The 24,848-nt window shown below is 45.8% G+C and overlaps 1 protein-coding gene across 1 annotated transcript in view; it reads left to right on the forward strand.

Moving 5' to 3' along the window:
• sntg2 (syntrophin, gamma 2) overlaps nt 1–24,848 on the forward strand; it is a 192,237-nt gene that overhangs the window by 63,101 nt on the left and 104,288 nt on the right. The window lies entirely within an intron of this gene.

Genomic DNA, 24,848 nt, shown 5'->3' on the forward strand with positions numbered 1-24,848 from the left:
TACATTATTCCCCCGAACGTTTTGCCCTCCCATCAGGTGCCCTGACTGACCAGAGGAGGTGCTGTTGTGACCAGGATTGTTGCGTGTTTTTGTGAGGGGTTCCTGTAGAGCAGGGGTCTCAAAGTGGTGCAGGTTTTCATTCCAACCCAGCAAAAGCAACACCTGATTGTACTTAAATCAACCAAGCTGTGTCCTCACAGCTCATTTGTTGGATCAGATGTTGCTTTTGCTGGGTTGGAATGAAAGTCTGCAGCCACACGGCGCTGTACTGGACCACTTTGAGACCCCTGCTGCAGAGGAAACCCCTGGGGACACGGGAGGACATGCAAACTCCACACAGAAAGGCCCTTTGGCCGACCCCACCCAAGGTGTGGGCACCGCTGACATGGAGGAGAGGACACGCCTCACAGCGTCCACTGCGGGAATCGAACCCAGGACCTTCTAGCCATGAGGAGACAGCACTGTGCTCCCCAGTTTCACCACTTGTTGACAAAAATTTAGTTGAAGTTTCTACCCCCCAGGCAGAAGAGTGAGTCACTCTCACTGGCCCCTCCTACCTGCACCACACACCCTTGGTCATGCTCACACTGTTGACTTAATGCAGCTTGTGTTCATGTATGTGAAATCTGAAGTTGTATGTGTGCGTGAGAGAGAGAGAGAGAGAGAGAGAGAGAGCCAGAATCTTGCCGCTGCCGTGAAGACGCTTCTGTTGTCTGGGTGTTGGAACGTTGCCAAATGCATTTTAGCACTCTAAACTGTTTCCTCATTGGCGCCGGCGTTTCCTTGAGCATGTGAGCCATGTGCTGCCATCTCAGACATCTGGAGATTAAATTTGGGTTCCATTCTTAGTTCTTTATTGTGTTTGTTTGCTCAAAAGGGCTACAAACTTGAATCGCATCCATGTAGGATATTTGATGTTTTGGATGGAAACATGGTAGCGCTGTCATGGATCTGTGAGAAACTGCTCATGGAAACGTTTACATGAACCCTCCTGTGCCTCCGATGATAACGGCCCAACCTCGATGTTCTCCTGAGTACCTTGAGAACATGACGCACACTGGGGTCAGAGGTCAGGGTTCCAATCTCTGCCAGGAGCTGTAGATCTGGACTGCTAGAAAACATGATCGCTCACGACACCCAGATGTTGCTAATCAAACCCAAAGGTGGGGCTTGACGCTTGTGTGCTGCTGTCATCCTCCTGGGCGCAGTAGGGTCTCCCCCTGACCCAACCCAGAGCCACAGGGCGCTGGAGGCTGACCTGGCCGACCTGGACCTGGAGCTCCCACTGGGAATGAGTAAAGCTGCAACATCCCATCTCCACCCCTCCCTCAAGACACCACCTCCTAGAGCTGTGCAGGTGGATCAGGTCTCCCAGGTACATGAAGCCCTTTTCTGTGACTGTTTGTTCTGCAGCTGATGAAGGTGATGGAGAAGAATCTCCGGCGTAACATACAAGTGTCATGAATGTTGCTTTCACATGGGAGACGGGAATCGAACAATGTCTGTGTAGGTTCTCATTCATCCAGGTCATCGTAGATCGAAGCGAAGTAAAATCTTACGTCCAGTTGACCGGAATCGAACAATGGTAGTGCACAACTTCCCAAAAAGCCACCACACTACATCATGGCAGGTGGAGGATGGGTGTGTCCATCCTGGCAGGCTCCTCCACCGCTGACAGGCAGGATTACGATGTTGTTTCATGTTGAGCTGACAAACTGGATGGGACACCTGAGTGTCTCATTGGGAGGAACACTGTCATGGTTTGTTTTCATGTTCCTGTGCTCAAACACAATAGATGGTGCAGAGGTGAACGTGTGATGCAGCTATGATCCAAACTCATCCACCTTGTTGGTCCAGTGTTTGTGTCTAACGAGAGACATGTTCCATATTTCTCGTGGGTGCTACCCTGCTGATGACTCGTCATTATCTGACATGCTTCACATTCTATGACTCAGCTTGACGCCCAAGTGATCGCAAGAGACAATACAGGGCAGAAATTAAATGATTTAATATGCTTGAAATAACCACGTGGTTAAGAAGTGGCAGTAAGACAAGTGACCTGTGTGAGAAGGTGCTGTGTGTGTGTCTGTGTGTGTGTCTGTGTGTGTCTGTGTGTGTGTGTAGCTTCAAGTTTTCTTCATGGCTCTTAATATCTAAGGGCCAGCCTAAGCAGTCCTGACGATAAGCCTGATCAACAAGGACGTCTTAAGTCTGCTCTTAAACTTGAGAGGGGGTCAGGGTCCTGGACTGAAACTGGGAGACGGTTCCACAGGGGGGGGGAGCCTCGGAGCTACCTAGGTTCCTTACAGTGGTGCTGGGGGCCAGGGTGGTGCCATACAGGGTACCTGTCTCATCAGATCAGGTGGTCCTCAGGTGTTTGGGCCCAGCACAAGAACTTCAGTTTATCAGAGTTTAATAAAGGAAATGATGGTCCTCCATGTTTTCTGTCCTTCAGACAGGCCTCCAGTTCAGTCAGCTGGTTTGTTCCATGTGGATCATGGATGAGTTCAGCTGAGTGTCGTCTGCATAGCAGTGAACATTAATGGAGTGTTTCCTGATCATGTGACCTAGAGGAAGCAGGTCCAGGGTGAAGAGGACTGGTCCAAGCTCAGACCCTTGTGGAACACCAGAACTGACTGTAGTGGTCTCAGAGGAACCATCATTAACTGGTACCAACTGAGATGACCTAGTAAATATGACCTAAACCTGTTTAGTGTGGTTCCTTTAATACCAGTGACTGGTTCCAGTCTCTGTAGAAGGATATGGTGGTCAATGGTACCAAAGATGCACTGAGATCTAAGATCTGTCAGATGAACCTGAGAGCAAAGACAGACATTCCAGGGTGAAGAGCCTCCTGCATCAACACTGACACGAGTGGTTTGACCGTCTGCCAATCAACTCTAGTTTATTCAGATTATAAAGGAAATCATTGATCCAGATGTGGATGTCGTTCATGCTGATGCTGCACACATACACAAATGTCCAAATCCATGTATAAACAACAACAATAGCAATATGGTGATGATGGTCTCTCAGCCACGGACCAAGCCGAGCTCTCGTGATGCTGATGGAACTTTCCACATTCTGTCTGAACTATCAGAGGAACATTGGTGTGTATTGTTCCTGCTTCTCGTCAATCATTTTCTTGCTCCACCCAGTTTGTAATTGCTGAGGTTCTCTGGTAAGAGTCTTCAGTCATCCTTGACATGCAGAGGAGAGAGACAGGTGAGCTCTACCTGTTACACTGCTACCTTCTGTCTATGCTCATTGTCATTGTGTGCGATTAGTAGATAAAAACTGCTGCGTTGAAATGTTAGATTCTCATTTTCATTTAAAGTGCTTGATGTAATCAGGATCCTGATCTTTCACTTGTTCTCCTCTGTTAGTGACAAATCTGCAGTTTACGTATCAAAACAGGTTTCATGCTAATTGAAATATGAGAAGTGCCGCTGTTGTATGATTTGATGCAAGGACATACGTGCTCTGTTAATCACATTTATGCTTTTTAGTCAAACTCTGGAATGTCTAAGGTCTCCTCTTGAGATACCAGACGATTTTACTGTGTGGCCATCAAATAGAAACGTGACTTGGATAAAATAGGATGCAAAACTTTAAACTGCAGCCGTTGATGAGTTTGAATTTTAGACGTTTTGAGGCGACTTTTGTATTTGATCTGCATTATGATGAATGGTGTTACTAACATCCTGTCCATGTTTCTATAGAATACATCACAGTCCACTCACAATTATTGTTAACAACAATTTCCAAATATTTTCATATTCTGTTGTGTCATATTCTTCTTCTAAAAAAAAAAAGGCTACAAAATAAATTAAAGACCAATCAAGATATGCAAACGAGAAGGTGAGGAGAGCACCGATCTAAAAATGGGGGGTCCAAGAACCTCAGTCCAAGCTGTGCTACTTCCAGCTCTTGGCCTCGGTAGGTGACCTCTTGTTATTGCACATCAAAACTCAGCAGAGCATCAAACATTTTGTCGGTGGATGTGACAAATATATGGAGCCACGTATTTGCTGTGTTTCCCCTCAGTATTTGCCTCAACCTTCATCTCTGCAACCAAACACAACTGTGGCTGCCAGGACACTTGCCTTGCAGAAAACGTACAAAATGCCAGTTCCCAGGTGAGTGTGTTAACATGAGCGGGAGCAGGAAGTACAAACTAACCTTCGAGCGTCTGATTTACTAAGATCTCAAACACAGAGAACTAAACCGCGTTTGCATTCTCAGATGTTGCACATTTCGTCAGTGATCAATCAGAAATGGCACGACTGACAACAGGCGCGACGTTGGTGGAGGCGGGAGTATTTAAATCAGGGTTTTAGTGGTGGCTGTGCTGGGCAGCCAGGGAGAGGAAACAAGACTGGGAGAAACCTCGCATCTGGCTCCACACTGGTCAGCTTGAGACATTCAAATGGAGAAGGAAGAAATAAAGGTGTCTCTCATATTTCCGGAGTTTGATCGGTGTGTTAAAGTTGGGTTCGAAAAACATTTCTCCAGGACTAGTGAGCCTATAAACGACCCCGTTGATCCCGGGTACGTAGGAGGCTGTCAGGTGTCAATCACAGCTGGCGCTGTCTCTGCAACTCCCCCCACCTACTTCCCTCAGCGAGCCCAAAACTTCCCCCACCTACCCAGCTGCAGCAGCAGGAGACAACAACTCCTCTACCTTTGTCTCCACCACTGGCGAGGGTCAAAGCCTGGAACAGCAAAGACAGAAATCTTATAAATCAGATTAATCCAATCTCCTGGTCGTAAACTCACACCCCGCTGAACGTGACGCCGCTGTCGTCAACACTCCGTGACAGGGTCACTCTACGACCTTGAAGCAGCCATGTCCTCTCGTCTGGTTACAACCCACAGCCAGGGATCATTTTCAAAAACCGACTGATGAAGGAATACATAGCAATGGCATTAAACTAAATTTAGAAAAATGAATTAGATTGCAGGCGGCCCCGGTCCTCATGGTGGCCCCCCAGCAAGAAGGTTGAGGGTGGAGCCCCGGCTGCAGCACGGGGTCTTTCTGGGTGAGTCTCCATGTTCTCCCTGTTCCTGCTGGGTTCTCTCTGGTACTCCAGCTTCCTCCACAGTCCAAAGACATCAAGAGGGACCAGGTTAATCCAGACTCTAAATTGACCGTAGGCGTGGCTGGGAGAGCCAATGGTTGTCTGTCTCTATGTGTTGGCCCTGCCATGGACTGGTGACCTGTCCAGGGGGAAGGCTGCTGGGATAGGCTCCACCCCCACCACCCTCAACAGGAGAGGAGGGGGAACATGGAGGGATGATGGAGAGATGGAATTAAATTGAGGAAATACATGTGATTAAATAAACTGTATTTTAGTGGGTTTTCACTGTTATGACTTGCGTGTGTAACGTGTGTGCTAACTTTGCCCCACTAACTCTAATTGGCTGCCGGTCACTCAGACACAACAGCCTGGAATAACAGAACTACAAATGGAACTTAAATGGGAAAAAAACAACATTTAATGATTGAACGACATGATGACACTGAATCTACCCCAGGAGATAATATCATTATTATTATTATGTAGTTAATATAATTGCAGTAATAATATATGTAATCCTACAACTGATCAAAACCACAGGTGTGGTTATGACTAATTAACCAAACAGTGAGGTGTCCTGTCCTACACAGGAACTGCGGTCAGATCTGCACTTTATTCTGCATGTTGAAAAAGTGGATGAAGTGAAAAAGAGGCAAAGAGAAGTATAGTTGGAGTACTGTAGTTGGAGTACTGCCTGAGCCTGCAGTACTTCCACATGCTGCTGTTCATGTGTTGTGAACGCCCCCCACTGTCCTTTTTGGAGCTAAACAACCTCAGCTTAGTGTGGATTGAGGTACAAAGCAGGTCGGGCTGATTGAAGTTTAACAGCGCCCTCTGCTGGACAACAGGAGAGCCACATAAAAAAAAAGGATGAGCTCACAAAGACGGTATTTTGGATGGTTCAGATGTTAAACTTTGCACTCCTCCTCTGAACGAAGGTTTGAACAACAGACAGAAAGTGACGGTTCTTCGATGGATGAGTCACGAGAGCAAAACCAGTCCTTCTTTGTTGTAGCCGGTGCGAACTTCACATGCTGTGTTTGTAGGCGCACACTGCAAAGGAAAATTCGTCCTAAAATGGGCCACGTGTGTCAGAACATGTGTCCCAACCTAAGATGTTCCAACATGGCTGCTATGAGGAGGAACCTGTTCATGGATGGTTCCACCACCACAGAAAGTTCCAGCAGTGACACTTTATTGGATTTATTTTGAAATTTGTCACATGATGCTTGACAAACAAATCTATATGATGCTATTTGACAAACCTTGACACATAAATAAGAAAATAATTTTAATAATTAGACATTAAATTACATATAAATGTGATTTAATAGAGTTTAGTAGGCATTTTATTGGTCCTTTGATTTGTGTCCCACAGTAAAAAGAGCTTCTACACATCATGTTAATTTATTTCAAATGAAAAATTTCTCAGTGAGTCCAGCACCCTTGATGTCATATCCATATCCTCTCCACCAGATAATGCGTGTTGACCCCCCCCCCCCCAGTTGTGAGTATGAACTCATACTGTTCAGCTTCTGTTCTCTGACACACATCTCGCTATGTCTTCCCAGATTTCTGCAGCAGTGAACGCTCTGACAGGGAAACTCTCCTGTAAAACAGAACCCAATGGAAGCAACAAGACCAGAGAGGTGGAGCAAAACATCAGACAGATTATGGAGTCCACTTTGAAAGTCTTCTTTGACTTGGTAAAACAGAGAATTTACTCTTTTTGGGGGGGGGGGGGGGGTCAAGCAGTGAAACTGCTGAGACAAAGGAATCAGACTGGTGGTCGGATGGGGACAAATTATCAAAAGCTATAAATGGACTCAATTTTATACAGCCCTACCTTCACGGTACTCAAAGCTTTACAGTGTCATCTCCTTCACACACTGATGGTGGAGCTGCCATGCAAGGCGCCAACCTACTCATCAGGAGCAATTATGGGTTCAGTTTCTTGCTCAAGGACACTTGGACATGGTCACCGGGGTCAGAGTTTTGTTCTTACACGGGACTGAAAAAGAGGGTGATTGTGTAACATTTAGTTGGGTGAAATCCCTCCAGATGCCTGACTTCCAAACATTAATTTCATGTGGATTAGAAATGAAGAAATGTAGGATTTTGGAAAACAAACGTGATGAGTTTTGTCGAGCCAGTATGAGCCTGCCAGTCCAGGAGGAGGGTTCAAAAATGATTGTCAGTTCATGCATTTTTGTTTTACTTGTTTAGTTACATGAGTTATTTTACAATTTACTATATCTCTAAATCATTGATATGAATGAGTCGAATAAGACGCTGATAAAAGAATGTATGTAATGCTGCTGCTGTAAATGAGTTACTCACAATGATTTATAACAGGGCGCGAACGAGTTGGGCTCGGATGTTCTGGTTGTATTTGGAGTCTTGGATGGTCTGCATGTGGGAAACATCAGTGATTCAAGATTCATCAGACGGTGGTTCTCAATAAAGATGGCTCCTCTGTTGCCATACGTCAATGAAAATTTTCTGGTCCAGCTGAGCAGACACAACTTCACCTGCAGTTCCTTCCAAGACATGTAAGTGAAATCAAATTCAAAAGAGTTTCTGAATGAGTCACATCAAGTTTGTAATTAACTCAGTGCACCATTGTTAAGATATGAAAAAGTAAAAGTGTGAAATGTGTCATTCTTTATTTCAAAAACACACAGACTTGAAAATTGTTACCGACACAAACAAACTGAATTTATTCGTTCAATTTGCTGAAAAGAAGAATAACCTACAGTTGATGACAGGATAAATGCTGGAGCTCTTTCATTGATCCAACATACAATTGTAATATAAGATTGAATAAAATTAAAAAGCAAGGAGCAAAGATTCAAACAAAGAATTCCTAAAAGGTTTCTGTGCTTCATCTGGGTGATAACATGGTAAATGGTGTGGAAAATATACTTGTCTTAATGTGCGAATGATGTTTTTGTACATTTGAATTATGATCCCTGTTTATATTGTTTTCATGTGAAAGAACAATGAAAATGTATTTTCAAGGGTCGATGCGATGGGCTCTGAAGTACACACCTCAAACACGTCAGAGAGACAATTGATCTTCACGCACTTCATTCGTGGCTACCTGTCAAGAAAGAATGTGCCAGGTAACAAAACAAATATTCAATAAACATGACGATGAAAATGTAAAAAGTAGGGAAACCTGAATGTCACCTTGTAATTTGCTAACTATGTAGGAAGTGCGGATAAAATTTAAGTTGTGTTGAGTTCAAAAGTTTGTCAGGAAATGATGACAAAATTCGATTGAAATTTTCCAATAATTCAAAATTATTAACAGAACCTGGATGCACAAAAGATGTGAAAGGAAGTGCTGAATGGCTGGGACGCAACTTGGGAGTGTTTTCAGTCTTTGCAACTCTTGAAGAACTGAGGAAATACAATGTCAAATTCTCAGCGGTGAGTGTGTTATTGATCTTTGACATCAGGCTGAAATTAGCTGCTCAAAAAGCCCTAATGTAAACTGTCTAAAATTACGAATAGGAGTAGAAATTGTGAAACCAAAAGAAAAAGATTTGAAATGAAATGAAATGAAAAATCTGCTTTATTTGTGTCATCAGGTGGAAGTTGTGGATTCCCTGTCACCAAGGCAGAAGGCTGAGCTGATCCTGGATGAAGATATTAAGGGCTTAGATGATGAGGAGCTTGTACGTGAGGTGTTCGAGAGCTTGACAGAGTCCCCTGACTCTGACCAGCTTGATGAGTTTTTCCAGGAGTTGACAACCATCAACAAGCAGGTGAATGCTTTGCTCTGAAATTGCCACATTCACCCATGAAGTTGGCCTTGAAATGAGCCACGTGCGCCTGGTTCTGGACTCAGGGAATGCTTTCAGAAGCCAGAAAGGGGCCAGTATTTGACTCACACTGATCATTTCGGATAGATCTGTTGAATGAATTGATGCCTATAATGCCTTGCGTGATACTGCTGATAACACTGAAGGTGTGACAGCAAACTGGCTCCTCCCATTCCACGATGATTCCAGAAGGCAAAAATGTCCTGCTGAACTAAAACATTGATTCCTTTATTTCCAGACAAACACCAGCTTCATCCCAAATACAGAGAGACGGGACACCATCTTAAACCTGACATTGACCGCCCTCGCTCCTGAAATTGAAAACTTTGAGCCTGAAGACTTTGAGAGGTGGTTCCAGAATAATTTGGCTCCTGTGATGCCGAGCCTTCAGCCTGGCTCTTTGCGGGTGATCCCAAGTTCCATCAGTTGTTCATCCTTCAAGGCCATGTAAGAGACAATCATTATCAAGTCTGTGGAAAGAGAAATTGGTGATACCGGATGTGAAACTCTGGCTCCAGACCTGTCACAATAACCGCTCTTTTCTCCTGACAGACTCATTGGTCTTCGCCAAAGTTTGACAGTCCTGCCACTGCACCTCTCAGATGGTGTGAGATCAAGCATCCAGTTGCTCAAGGAGATATTCCCAGGTAAGTGGCAGAAGGCGCACATGACAAAGTCCTTTCCAAAAGCAGATGGGGGGGGGGGGGCTGCGGTGTCACCTTTGTTTTGATCTTGCGCTCATATTGGCTTTCCTCTCTTACAGAATGTCCACTTCCAGACTCCTCTGAGGTAAGACCACTTCTATGGATCTATGACACGGATGACACCGTGCATGTTGAAATTCATAGGAAATTCCCTTGGCACAGTAACTCTGCTAAGGAGGTTGCAGTAAACTAATCAAACGTTTAAGTACATTTCCCCGCAAGAGTAACAACTATGCTTTGCCTGTCCCCAGTGCAAGCCGACCCCAGTCGATGGTGAGTTTGCGAAATATGAGACATGTCAAGATTGATCGCAAAATGGCTCTCTGGAGTTACTATTTCTAACACACCAACATTATCTTTTCACAGAGGATCTCATCTGTGCTGCGGTTGATAGGTATGCTGTGGTCACTGGAGAGTCTGCCTAGCTACAACCATTTAGTACAATCTCACAGAGATCACAATGGTTTCCTTTTGCGTCCCTCTCCACAGCACCAAGCTGGACTCTACGAGCCATTCATCTGAAACCCTGTGCACTTTCAGCGTCACAGAGCATGCCTGTTCCTCTGTAAGAATGCTTTAATCAAACCGGGGAGGGAAGAAAGACATTTAGCCTTTGCTATGGTGCTCTCCTGAGGGGGAAAAATGCCCATGTTCTGAAAGACTTTTCTCACTCGTTTGATTTCTTCCAAGGCAAAACATCTCACACCCAGCAACGTGGTGAAAGTGACGGATTGCTCACTGGGAAGCCGAAAGTCATACCCTGTAGTGGTCTGGAAGCTTCTCTTCCAAAAAGCATCTGAAGCTCACGACCAGGCTCTTTTGTCATTTGCCAGCATGGTAAAGCCAGTTCCACAATTTGAAATCTTTGGGTTTTCTTGTTTGGGCATCAAATCAACATATTCTTTGCGATTTTTAGGCCCCCCAAAGCAGCAACCCAGCCTTGTCGCATGTTCTTGAGGCTCTTGGAGAGGTGGTAATTGCCAATTTCAACCAGACACAACTTCAGGATGAGAACTTTGTCAGCAGCTGGTTCAAGACAAAGCTTGGTCCACTTTTGGCTTCTCCCTCTCCAAACTTCCTTGTCTGCCTCAGTTTCAAGAACTTCAGCTGCCAGACGTACCAGACTGTGTAAGCAAATAACGTGGTTTATTTTTCAGCTCACGTAATCTACTTATGTGATGTACTGTACCGCTCTCCGCTCCCTTAATTGCCTCCCTCACCCCAAGGGGATAAATAAAGTTTTCTGAACCTGAAGCGTGGGAAGAAGATTACAGTGGAAGCGACAGTTTTCTACTTGTTAGATTGTTAAAAACCTTCTCTGTGATTTTTTTTTTTTTTTTTTTTTTAGCATTCAGGCATTCAACAGCCAAGCGGCATTCATGGACAAAGAACGCAAGGAAATGGTCTTCACTTACTTCATCAAGACATTCCTTTCGAGAAATGACTTACCAGGTAAAGGTGCATAATTAAGCTCAACTTGGTGTCATCCTGATTGTATATGGTGGGAGCATCCCACAAACATCTTTGCTTCTGTCTCTTTCGCAGATCCTGGCTGTGTGTCATCCACCACAGATAGTAGTGACTGGCTGGAGGTAAACCTTGGCAACTTCTCCAGTTTTGCAACCCTGCAGGATTTGCAAGCCCTAAACCCAGACTTCTCAGTTGTAAGTTTCAACAGCAGTCGTAGCATCCATGTCCAAGCTGACGCGTCTGCCAATGGTCCAGCAACTGCTTCTGTTTCATTTCATTCTGATTCTGTTTCGTAGGACGAGGCGCTGGAAGACCTCACCCCTACTCAGTTGGCACAGTTGGCACTGATCAATGGGGCCTTGAACGATACAACGCAGATGGGCATTTTGTTTGAGCAACTTGAGAAGGGCAATGCTCTGGACAACCTGGATGATTTCCTCACAGAACTGACTATAAATGAGCGGGTAGGCTACTGCTTGTCACTGGTGAAAAGAGGACAAACGTGGGCTTCTCCATCTACGTTAGTCAGCACTTGCAAAGGGATTCTGTCTTGACAAATATATCATTTTGCTCTGTCCAGCAATTTTGCGTGGTTGCGAGCCAATAATGCACGGAGTGCCTATAACAGGGGCATTGGGAAGTGTATTAATCCTTTCTTGGTTTACTTTGACAGGTGCCTAAATTCCAACCTGCTGTGAGAGATGCTGTGATGAATAAGACCTTCGCTATCATCAGTCCCCATTTCAGCGAATTCAAGGAGAGCGACTGGTTCATGTGGTTCGACCGGAAACTGACTCCTGTCCTCCCAAGTTTCACACCAATGATGCTGATAAATGCCACCTCAACCATAAACTGCACAAACTACCATGTGGTGTGAGTAGTGTCTCAAAGGCATGAGGGACTGCATTGCTGAAAAGCACAGCATGTTATTGAGCGGATGGGTAAGAACGTTTTCAATTTTTTATCCTTTCTAGGGTCAGAGGGCTGGCCAGAGCTTTCCTTGCAATGCCGTTGCAGAGACGACAAGGAATCACAGTTGTCCTGCTGGACTACCTGGTGAAATCTGGAAGCACCATCAACAAGCCAGGTAGGGCTGACACAGTAAACTGTGCCACCAGATTGCGTTTGGTGGTGGTGGTGGTGGTGGTGGGGTGGAGGGTTTATCCATGAATTTGACCGAAATTTGGGAGTAAGTATGCCTCCATGACGGCAAATGTTAACTGTCACTTGTCTGATTCCATGTGAATTCATGGAAAATAATGGCGGCACATTGTACTCACGCTAACGTCCCTCTGCATTCCTCAGTTTGCCGGCAGGCGATTCAGAATGATGGCGAATGGATTGAAGAAAACTTGGGTCCCTTTTCCGAGTACACCACATACTCTGAGCTCAAAGTCTTCAACCTCTCTGTGGTAGGTCACATGTTTCGGTAGCAAGCGTCCTTGATGACAGCAGCACATTATTCAGAAGTTGAGATGTCAGCGCATGGGCGTGGGTTTGCAAAGCCAGAGGGTATAGGATTTCACACATCTGCTTTATTTGTGTCATCAGGTGGAAGTTGTGGATTCCCTGTCACCAAGGCAGAAGGCTGAGCTGATCCTGGATGAAGATATTAAGGGCTTAGATGATGAGGAGCTTGTACGCGAGGTGTTCGAGAGCTTGACAGAGTCCTCTGACTCTGACCAGCTTGATGAGTTTTTCCAGGAGTTGACAACCATCAACAAGCAGGTGAATGCTTTGCTCTGAAATTGCCACATTCACCCATGAAGTTGGCCTTGAAATGAGCCACGTGCGCCTGGTTCTGGACTCAGGGAATGCTTTCAGAAGCCAGAAAGGGGCCAGTATTTGACTCACACTGATCATTTCGGATAGATCTGTTGAATGAATTGATGCCTATAATGCCTTGCGTGATACTGCTGATAACACTGAAGGTGTGACAGCAAACTGGCTCCTCCCATTCCACGATGATTCCAGAAGGCAAAAATGTCCTGCTGAACTAAAACATTGATTCCTTTATTTCCAGACAAACACCAGCTTCATCCCAAATACAGAGAGACGGGACACCATCTTAAACCTGACATTGACCGCCCTCGCTCCTGAAATTGAAAACTTTGAGCCTGAAGACTTTGAGAGGTGGTTCCAGAATAATTTGGCTCCTGTGATGCCGAGCCTTCAGCCTGGCTCTTTGCGGGTGATCCCAAGTTCCATCAGTTGTTCATCCTTCAAGGCCATGTAAGAGACAATCATTATCAAGTCTGTGGAAAGAGAAATTGGTGATACCGGATGTGAAACTCTGGCTCCAGACCTGTCACAATAACCGCTCTTTTCTCCTGACAGACTCATTGGTCTTCGCCAAAGTTTGACAGTCCTGCCACTGCACCTCTCAGATGGTGTGAGATCAAGCATCCAGTTGCTCAAGGAGCTATTCCCAGGTAAGTGGCAGAAGGCGCACATGACAAAGTCCTTTCCAAAAGCAGATGGGGGGGGGGGGGGCTGCGGTGTCACCTTTGTTTTGATCTTGCGCTCATATTGGCTTTCCTCTCTTACAGAATGTCCACTTCCAGACTCCTCTGAGGTAAGACCACTTCTATGGATCTATGACACGGATGACACCGTGCATGTTGAAATTCATAGGAAATTCCCTTGGCACAGTAACTCTGCTAAGGAGGTTGCAGTAAACTAATCAAACGTTTAAGTACATTTCCCCGCAAGAGTAACAACTATGCTTTGCCTGTCCCCAGTGCAAGCCGACCCCAGTCGATGGTGAGTTTGCGAAATATGAGACATGTCAAGATTGATAGCAAAATGGCTCTCTGGAGTTACTATTTCTAACACACCAACATTATCTTTTCACAGAGGATCTCATCTGTGCTGCGGTTGATAGGTATGCTGTGGTCACTGGAGAGTCTGCCTAGCTACAACCATTTAGTAAAATCTCACAGAGATCACAATGGTTTCCTTTTGTGTCCCTCTCCACAGCTCCAAGCTGGACTCTACGAGCCATTCATCTGAAACCCTGTGCACTTTCAGCGTCACAGAGCATGCCTGTTCCTCTGTAAGAATGCTTTAATCAAACCGGGGAGGGAAGAAAGACATTTAGCCTTTGCTATGGTGCTCTCCTGAGGGGGAAAAATGCCCATGTTCTGAAAGACTTTTCTCACTCGTTTGATTTCTTCCAAGGCAAAACATCTCACACCCAGCAACGTGGTGAAAGTGACGGATTGCTCACTGGGAAGCCGAAAGTCATACCCTGTAGTGGTCTGGAAGCTTCTCTTCCAAAAAGCATCTGAAGCTCACGACCAGGCTCTTTTGTCATTTGCCAGCATGGTAAAGCCAGTTCCACAATTTGAAATCTTTGGGTTTTCTTGTTTGGGCATCAAATCAACATATTCTTTGCGATTTTTAGGCCCCCCAAAGCAGCAACCCAGCCTTGTCGCATGTTCTTGAGGCTCTTGGAGAGGTGGTAATTGCCAATTTCAACCAGACACAACTTCAGGATGAGAACTTTGTCAGCAGCTGGTTCAAGACAAAGCTTGGTCCACTTTTGGCTTCTCCCTCTCCAAACTTCCTTGTCTGCCTCAGTTTCAAGAACTTCAGCTGCCAGACGTACCAGACTGTGTAAGCAAATAACGTGGTTTATTTTTCAGCTCACGTAATCTACTTATGTGATGTACTGTACCGCTCTCCGCTCCCTTAATTGCCTCCCTCACCCCAAGGGGATAAATAAAGTTTTCTGAACCTGAAGCGTGGGAAGAAGATTACAGTGGAAGCGACAGTTTTCTACTTGTTAGATTGTTAAAAACCTTCTCTGTGATTTTTTTTTTTTTTTTTTTAGCATTCAGGCATTCAACAGCCAAGCGGCATTCATGGACAAGGAACGCAAGGAAATGGTCTTCACTTACTTCATCAAGACATTCCTTTCGAGAAATGACTTACCAGGTAAAGGTGCATAATTAAGCTCAACTTGGTGTCATCCTGATTGTATATGGTGGGAGCATCCCGCAAACATCTTTGCTTCTGTCTCTTTCGCAGATCCTGGCTGTGTGTCATCCACCACAGATAGTAGTGACTGGCTGGAGGTAAACCTTGGCAACTTCTCCAGTTTTGCAACCCTGCAGGATTTGCAAGCCCTAAACCCAGACTTCTCAGTTGTAAGTTTTAACAGCAGTCGTAGCATCCATGTCCAAGCTGACGCGTCTGCCAATGGTCCAGCAACTGCTTCTGTTTCATTTCATTCTGATTCTGTTTCGTAGGACGAGGCGCTGGAAGACCTCACCCCTACTCAGTTGGCACAGTTGGCACTGATCAATGGGGCCTTGAACGATACAACGCAGATGGGCATTTTGTTTGAGCAACTTGAGAAGGGCAATGCTCTGGACAACCTGGATGATTTCCTCACAGAACTGACTATAAATGAGCGGGTAGGCTACTGCTTGTCACTGGTGAAAAGAGGACAAACGTGGGCTTCTCCATCTACGTTAGTCAGCACTTGCAAAGGGATTCTGTCTTGACAAATATATCATTTTGCTCTGTCCAGCAATTTTGCGTGGTTGCGAGCCAATAATGCACGGAGTGCCTATAACAGGGGCATTGGGAAGTGTATTAATCCTTTCTTGGTTTACTTTGACAGGTGCCTAAATTCCAACCTGCTGTGAGAGATGCTGTGATGAATAAGACCTTCGCTATCATCAGTCCCCATTTCAGCGAATTCAAGGAGAGCGACTGGTTCATGTGGTTCGACCGGAAACTGACTCCTGTCCTCCCAAGTTTCACACCAATGATGCTGATAAATGCCACCTCAACCATAAACTGCACAAACTACCATGTGGTGTGAGTAGTGTCTCAAAGGCATGAGGGACTGCATTGCTGAAAAGCACAGCATGTTATTGAGCGGATGGGTAAGAACGTTTTCAATTTTTTATCCTTTCTAGGGTCAGAGGGCTGGCCAGAGCTTTCCTTGCAATGCCGTTGCAGAGACGACAAGGAATCACAGTTGTCCTGCTGGACTACCTGGTGAAATCTGGAAGCACCATCAACAAGCCAGGTAGGGCTGACACAGTAAACTGTGCCACCAGATTGCGTTTGGTGGTGGTGGTGGTGGTGGTGGGGTGGAGGGTTTATCCATGAATTTGACCGAAATTTGGGAGTAAGTATGCCTCCATGACGGCAAATGTTAACTGTCACTTGTCTGATTCCATGTGAATTCATGGAAAATAATGGCGGCACATTGTACTCACGCTAACGTCCCTCTGCATTCCTCAGTTTGCCGGCAGGCGATTCAGAATGATGGCGAATGGATTGAAGAAAACTTGGGTCCCTTTTCCGAGTACACCACATACTCTGAGCTCAAAGTCTTCAACCTCTCTGTGGTAGGTCACATGTTTCGGTAGCAAGCGTCCTTGATGACAGCAGCACATTATTCAGAAGTTGAGATGTCAGCGCATGGGCGTGGGTTTGCAAAGCCAGAGGGTATAGGATTTCACACATCTGCTTTATTTGTGTCATCAGGTGGAAGTTGTGGATTCCCTGTCACCAAGGCAGAAGGCTGAGCTGATCCTGGATGAAGATATTAAGGGCTTAGATGATGAGGAGCTTGTACGCGAGGTGTTCGAGAGCTTGACAGAGTCCCCTGACTCTGACCAGCTTGATGAGTTTTTCCAGGAGTTGACAACCATCAACAAGCAGGTGAATGCTTTGCTCTGAAATTGCCACATTCACCCATGAAGTTGGCCTTGAAATGAGCCACGTGCGCCTGGTTCTGGACTCAGGGAATGCTTTCAGAAGCCAGAAAGGGGCCAGTATTTGACTCACACTGATCATTTCGGATAGATCTGTTGAATGAATTGATGCCTATAATGCCTTGCGTGATACTGCTGATAACACTGAAGGTGTGACAGCAAACTGGCTCCTCCCATTCCACGATGATTCCAGAAGGCAAAAATGTCCTGCTGAACTAAAACATTGATTCCTTTATTTCCAGACAAACACCAGCTTCATCCCAAATACAGAGAGACGGGACACCATCTTAAACCTGACATTGACCGCCCTCGCTCCTGAAATTGAAAACTTTGAGCCTGAAGACTTTGAGAGGTGGTTCCAGAATAATTTGGCTCCTGTGATGCCGAGCCTTCAGCCTGGCTCTTTGCGGGTGATCCCAAGTTCCATCAGTTGTTCATCCTTCAAGGCCATGTAAGAGACAATCATTATCAAGTCTGTGGAAAGAGAAATTGGTGATACCGGATGTGAAACTCTGGCTCCAGACCTGTCACAATAACCGCTCTTTTCTCCTGACAGACTCATTGGTCTTCGCCAAAGTTTGACAGTCCTGCCACTGCACCTCTCAGATGGTGTGAGATCAAGCATCCAGTTGCTCAAGGAGCTATTCCCAGGTAAGTGGCAGAAGGCGCACATGACAAAGTCCTTTCCAAAAGCAGATGGGGGGGGGGGGGGCTGCGGTGTCACCTTTGTTTTGATCTTGCGCTCATATTGGCTTTCCTCTCTTACAGAATGTCCACTTCCAGACTCCTCTGAGGTAAGACCACTTCTATGAATCTATGACACGGATGACACCGTGCATGTTGAAATTCATAGGAAATTCCCTTGGCACAGTAACTCTGCTAAGGAGGTTGCAGTAAACTAATCAAACGTTTAAGTACATTTCCCCGCAAGAGTAACAACTATGCTTTGCCTGTCCCCAGTGCAAGCCGACCCCAGTCGATGGTGAGTTTGCGAAATATGAGACATGTCAAGATTGATAGCAAAATGGCTCTCTGGAGTTACTATTTCTAACACACCAACATTATCTTTTCACAGAGGATCTCATCTGTGCTGCGGTTGATAGGTATGCTGTGGTCACTGGAGAGTCTGCCTAGCTACAACCATTTAGTAAAATCTCACAGAGATCACAATGGTTTCCTTTTGTGTCCCTCTCCACAGCTCCAAGCTGGACTCTACGAGCCATTCATCTGAAACCCTGTGCACTTTCAGCGTCACAGAGCATGCCTGTTCCTCTGTAAGAATGCTTTAATCAAACCGGGGAGGGAAGAAAGACATTTAGCCTTTGCTATGGTGCTCTCCTGAGGGGGAAAAATGCCCATGTTCTGAAAGACTTTTCTCACTCGTTTGATTTCTTCCAAGGCAAAACATCTCACACCCAGCAACGTGGTGAAAGTGACGGATTGCTCACTGGGAAGCCGAAAGTCATACCCTGTAGTGGTCTGGAAGCTTCTCTTCCAAAAAGCATCTGAAGCTCACGACCAGGCTCTTTTGTCATTTGCCAGCATGGTAAAGCCAGTTCCACAATTTGAAATCTTTGGGTTTTCTTGTTTGGGCATCAAATCAACATATTCTTTGCGATTTTTAGGCCCCCCAAAGCAGCAACCCAGCCTTGTCGCATGTTCTTGAGGCTCTTGGAGAGGTGGTAATTGCCAATTTCAACCAGACACAACTTCAGGATGAGAACTTTGTCAGCAGCTGGTTCAAGACAAAGCTTGGTCCACTTTTGGCTTCTCCCTCTCCAAACTTCCTTGTCTGCCTCAGTTTCAAGAACTTCAGCTGCCAGACGTACCAGACTGTGTAAGCAAATAACGTGGTTTATTTTTCAGCTCACGTAATCTACTTATGTGATGTACTGTACCGCTCTCCGCTCCCTTAATTGCCTCCCTCACCCCAAGGGGATAAATAAAGTTTTCTGAACCTGAAGCGTGGGAAGAAGATTACAGTGGAAGCGACAGTTTTCTACTTGTTAGATTGTTAAAAACCTTCTCTGTGATTTTTTTTTTTTTTTTTTAGCATTCAGGCATTCAACAGCCAAGCGGCATTCATGGACAAGGAACGCAAGGAAATGGTCTTCACTTACTTCATCAAGACATTCCTTTCGAGAAATGACTTACCAGGTAAAGGTGCATAATTAAGCTCAACTTGGTGTCATCCTGATTGTATATGGTGGGAGCATCCCGCAAACATCTTTGCTTCTGTCTCTTTCGCAGATCCTGGCTGTGTGTCATCCACCACAGATAGTAGTGACTGGCTGGAGGTAAACCTTGGCAACTTCTCCAGTTTTGCAACCCTGCAGGATTTGCAAGCCCTAAACCCAGACTTCTCAGTTGTAAGTTTTAACAGCAGTCGTAGCATCCATGTCCAAGCTGACGCGTCTGCCAATGGTCCAGCAACTGCTTCTGTTTCATTTCATTCTGATTCTGTTTCGTAGGACGAGGCGCTGGAAGACCTCACCCCTACTCAGTTGGCACAGTTGGCACTGATCAATGGGGCCTTGAACGATACAACGCAGATGGGCATTTTGTTTGAGCAACTTGAGAAGGGCAATGCTCTGGACAACCTGGATGATTTCCTCACAGAACTGACTATAAATGAGCGGGTAGGCTACTGCTTGTCACTGGTGAAAAGAGGACAAACGTGGGCTTCTCCATCTACGTTAGTCAGCACTTGCAAAGGGATTCTGTCTTGACAAATATATCATTTTGCTCTGTCCAGCAATTTTGCGTGGTTGCGAGCCAATAATGCACCGAGTGCCTACAACAGGGGCATTGGGAAGTGTATTAATCCTTTCTTGGTTTACTTTGACAGGTGCCTAAATTCCAACCTGCTGTGAGAGATGCTGTGATGAATAAGACCTTCGCTATCATCAGTCCCCATTTCAGCGAATTCAAGGAGAGCGACTGGTTCATGTGGTTCGACCGGAAACTGACTCCTGTCCTCCCAAGTTTCACACCAATGATGCTGATAAATGCCACCTCAACCATAAACTGCACAAACTACCATGTGGTGTGAGTAGTGTCTCAAAGGCATGAGGGACTGCATTGCTGAAAAGCACAGCATGTTATTGAGCGGATGGGTAAGAACGTTTTCAATTTTTTATCCTTTCTAGGGTCAGAGGGCTGGCCAGAGCTTTCCTTGCAATGCCGTTGCAGAGACGACAAGGAATCACAGTTGTCCTGCTGGACTACCTGGTGAAATCTGGAAGCACCATCAACAAGCCAGGTAGGGCTGACACAGTAAACTGTGCCACCAGATTGCGTTTGGTGGTGGTGGTGGTGGTGGTGGGGTGGAGGGTTTATCCATGAATTTGACCGAAATTTGGGAGTAAGTATGCCTCCATGACGGCAAATGTTAACTGTCACTTGTCTGATTCCATGTGAATTCATGGAAAATAATGGCGGCACATTGTACTCACGCTAACGTCCCTCTGCATTCCTCAGTTTGCCGGCAGGCGATTCAGAATGATGGCGAATGGATTGAAGAAAACTTGGGTCCCTTTTCCGAGTACACCACATACTCTGAGCTCAAAGTCTTCAACCTCTCTGTGGTAGGTCACATGTTTCGGTAGCAAGCGTCCTTGATGACAGCAGCACATTATTCAGAAGTTGAGATGTCAGCGCATGGGCGTGGGTTTGCAAAGCCAGAGGGTATAGGATTTCACACATCTGCTTTATTTGTGTCATCAGGTGGAAGTTGTGGATTCCCTGTCACCAAGGCAGAAGGCTGAGCTGATCCTGGATGAAGATATTAAGGGCTTAGATGATGAGGAGCTTGTACGCGAGGTGTTCGAGAGCTTGACAGAGTCCCCTGACTCTGACCAGCTTGATGAGTTTTTCCAGGAGTTGACAACCATCAACAAGCAGGTGAATGCTTTGCTCTGAAATTGCCACATTCACCCATGAAGTTGGCCTTGAAATGAGCCACGTGCGCCTGGTTCTGGACTCAGGGAATGCTTTCAGAAGCCAGAAAGGGGCCAGTATTTGACTCACACTGATCATTTCGGATAGATCTGTTGAATGAATTGATGCCTATAATGCCTTGCGTGATACTGCTGATAACACTGAAGGTGTGACAGCAAACTGGCTCCTCCCATTCCACGATGATTCCAGAAGGCAAAAATGTCCTGCTGAACTAAAACATTGATTCCTTTATTTCCAGACAAACACCAGCTTCATCCCAAATACAGAGAGACGGGACACCATCTTAAACCTGACATTGACCGCCCTCGCTCCTGAAATTGAAAACTTTGAGCCTGAAGACTTTGAGAGGTGGTTCCAGAATAATTTGGCTCCTGTGATGCCGAGCCTTCAGCCTGGCTCTTTGCGGGTGATCCCAAGTTCCATCAGTTGTTCATCCTTCAAGGCCATGTAAGAGACAATCATTATCAAGTCTGTGGAAAGAGAAATTGGTGATACCGGATGTGAAACTCTGGCTCCAGACCTGTCACAATAACCGCTCTTTTCTCCTGACAGACTCATTGGTCTTCGCCAAAGTTTGACAGTCCTGCCACTGCACCTCTCAGATGGTGTGAGATCAAGCATCCAGTTGCTCAAGGAGCTATTCCCAGGTAAGTGGCAGAAGGCGCACATGACAAAGTCCTTTCCAAAAGCAGATGGGGGGGGGGGGGGCTGCGGTGTCACCTTTGTTTTGATCTTGCGCTCATATTGGCTTTCCTCTCTTACAGAATGTCCACTTCCAGACTCCTCTGAGGTAAGACCACTTCTATGGATCTATGACACGGATGACACCGTGCATGTTGAAATTCATAGGAAATTCCCTTGGCACAGTAACTCTGCTAAGGAGGTTGCAGTAAACTAATCAAACGTTTAAGTACATTTCCCCGCAAGAGTAACAACTATGCTTTGCCTGTCCCCAGTGCAAGCCGACCCCAGTCGATGGTGAGTTTGCGAAATATGAGACATGTCAAGATTGATAGCAAAATGGCTCTCTGGAGTTACTATTTCTAACACACCAACATTATCTTTTCACAGAGGATCTCATCTGTGCTGCGGTTGATAGGTATGCTGTGGTCACTGGAGAGTCTGCCTAGCTACAACCATTTAGTACAATCTCACAGAGATCACAATGGTTTCCTTTTGTGTCCCTCTCCACAGCTCCAAGCTGGACTCTACGAGCCATTCATCTGAAACCCTGTGCACTTTCAGCGTCACAGAGCATGCCTGTTCCTCTGTAAGAATGCTTTAATCAAACCGGGGAGGGAAGAAAGACATTTAGCCTTTGCTATGGTGCTCTCCTGAGGGGGAAAAATGCCCATGTTCTGAAAGACTTTTCTCACTCGTTTGATTTCTTCCAAGGCAAAACATCTCACACCCAGCAACGTGGTGAAAGTGACGGATTGCTCACTGGGAAGCCGAAAGTCATACCCTGTAGTGGTCTGGAAGCTTCTCTTCCAAAAAGCATCTGAAGCTCACGACCAGGCTCTTTTGTCATTTGCCAGCATGGTAAAGCCAGTTCCACAATTTGAAATCTTTGGGTTTTCTTGTTTGGGCATCAAATCAACATATTCTTTGCGATTTTTAGGCCCCCCAAAGCAGCAACCCAGCCTTGTCGCATGTTCTTGAGGCTCTTGGAGAGGTGGTAATTGCCAATTTCAACCAGACACAACTTCAGGATGAGAACTTTGTCAGCAGCTGGTTCAAGACAAAGCTTGGTCCACTTTTGGCTTCTCCCTCTCCAAACTTCCTTGTCTGCCTCAGTTTCAAGAACTTCAGCTGCCAGACGTACCAGACTGTGTAAGCAAATAACGTGGTTTATTTTTCAGCTCACGTAATCTACTTATGTGATGTACTGTACCGCTCTCCGCTCCCTTAATTGCCTCCCTCACCCCAAGGGGATGAATAAAGTTTTCTGAACCTGAAGCGTGGGAAGAAGATTACAGTGGAAGCGACAGTTTTCTACTTGTTAGATTTTTAAAAACCTTCTCTGTGATTTTTTTTTTTTTTTTTTTTTAGCATTCAGGCATTCAACAGCCAAGCGGCATTCATGGACAAAGAACGCAAGGAAATGGTCTTCACTTACTTCATCAAGACATTCCTTTCGAGAAATGACTTACCAGGTAAAGGTGCATAATTAAGCTCAACTTGGTGTCATCCTGATTGTATATGGTGGGAGCATCCCGCAAACATCTTTGCTTCTGTCTCTTTCGCAGATCCTGGCTGTGTGTCATCCACCACAGATAGTAGTGACTGGCTGGAGGTAAACCTTGGCAACTTCTCCAGTTTTGCAACCCTGCAGGATTTGCAAGCCCTAAACCCAGACTTCTCAGTTGTAAGTTTCAACAGCAGTCGTAGCATCCATGTCCAAGCTGACGCGTCTGCCAATGGTCCAGCAACTGCTTCTGTTTCATTTCATTCTGATTCTGTTTCGTAGGACGAGGCGCTGGAAGACCTCACCCCTACTCAGTTGGCACAGTTGGCACTGATCAATGGGGCCTTGAACGATACAACGCAGATGGGCATTTTGTTTGAGCAACTTGAGAAGGGCAATGCTCTGGACAACCTGGATGATTTCCTCACAGAACTGACTATAAATGAGCGGGTAGGCTACTGCTTGTCACTGGTGAAAAGAGGACAAACGTGGGCTTCTCCATCTACGTTAGTCAGCACTTGCAAAGGGATTCTGTCTTGACAAATATATCATTTTGCTCTGTCCAGCAATTTTGCGTGGTTGCGAGCCAATAATGCACCGAGTGCCTATAACAGGGGCATTGGGAAGTGTATTAATCCTTTCTTGGTTTACTTTGACAGGTGCCTAAATTCCAACCTGCTGTGAGAGATGCTGTGATGAATAAGACCTTCGCTATCATCAGTCCCCATTTCAGCGAATTCAAGGAGAGCGACTGGTTCATGTGGTTCGACCGGAAACTGACTCCTGTCCTCCCAAGTTTCACACCAATGATGCTGATAAATGCCACCTCAACCATAAACTGCACAAACTACCATGTGGTGTGAGTAGTGTCTCAAAGGCATGAGGGACTGCATTGCTGAAAAGCACAGCATGTTATTGAGCGGATGGGTAAGAACGTTTTCAATTTTTTATCCTTTCTAGGGTCAGAGGGCTGGCCAGAGCTTTCCTTGCAATGCCGTTGCAGAGACGACAAGGAATCACAGTTGTCCTGCTGGACTACCTGGTGAAATCTGGAAGCACCATCAACAAGCCAGGTAGGGCTGACACAGTAAACTGTGCCACCAGATTGCGTTTGGTGGTGGTGGTGGTGGTGGTGGGGTGGAGGGTTTATCCATGAATTTGACCGAAATTTGGGAGTAAGTATGCCTCCATGACGGCAAATGTTAACTGTCACTTGTCTGATTCCATGTGAATTCATGGAAAATAATGGCGGCACATTGTACTCACGCTAACGTCCCTCTGCATTCCTCAGTTTGCCGGCAGGCGATTCAGAATGATGGCGAATGGATTGAAGAAAACTTGGGTCCCTTTTCCGAGTACACCACATACTCTGAGCTCAAAGTCTTCAACCTCTCTGTGGTAGGTCACATGTTTCGGTAGCAAGCGTCCTTGATGACAGCAGCACATTATTCAGAAGTTGAGATGTCAGCGCATGGGCGTGGGTTTGCAAAGCCAGAGGGTATAGGATTTCACACATCTGCTTTATTTGTGTCATCAGGTGGAAGTTGTGGATTCCCTGTCACCAAGGCAGAAGGCTGAGCTGATCCTGGATGAAGATATTAAGGGCTTAGATGATGAGGAGCTTGTACGCGAGGTGTTCGAGAGCTTGACAGAGTCCCCTGACTCTGACCAGCTTGATGAGTTTTTCCAGGAGTTGACAACCATCAACAAGCAGGTGAATGCTTTGCTCTGAAATTGCCACATTCACCCATGAAGTTGGCCTTGAAATGAGCCACGTGCGCCTGGTTCTGGACTCAGGGAATGCTTTCAGAAGCCAGAAAGGGGCCAGTATTTGACTCACACTGATCATTTCGGATAGATCTGTTGAATGAATTGAT

This window comes from Aulostomus chinensis, chromosome 17 (genome assembly GCF_037954235.1).
Source record: "Aulostomus chinensis isolate RoL2024-O1b breed Wild chromosome 17, RoL_Achi_v1.0, whole genome shotgun sequence".
NCBI classification, from domain to species: Eukaryota; Metazoa; Chordata; class Actinopteri; order Syngnathiformes; family Aulostomidae; genus Aulostomus; species Aulostomus chinensis.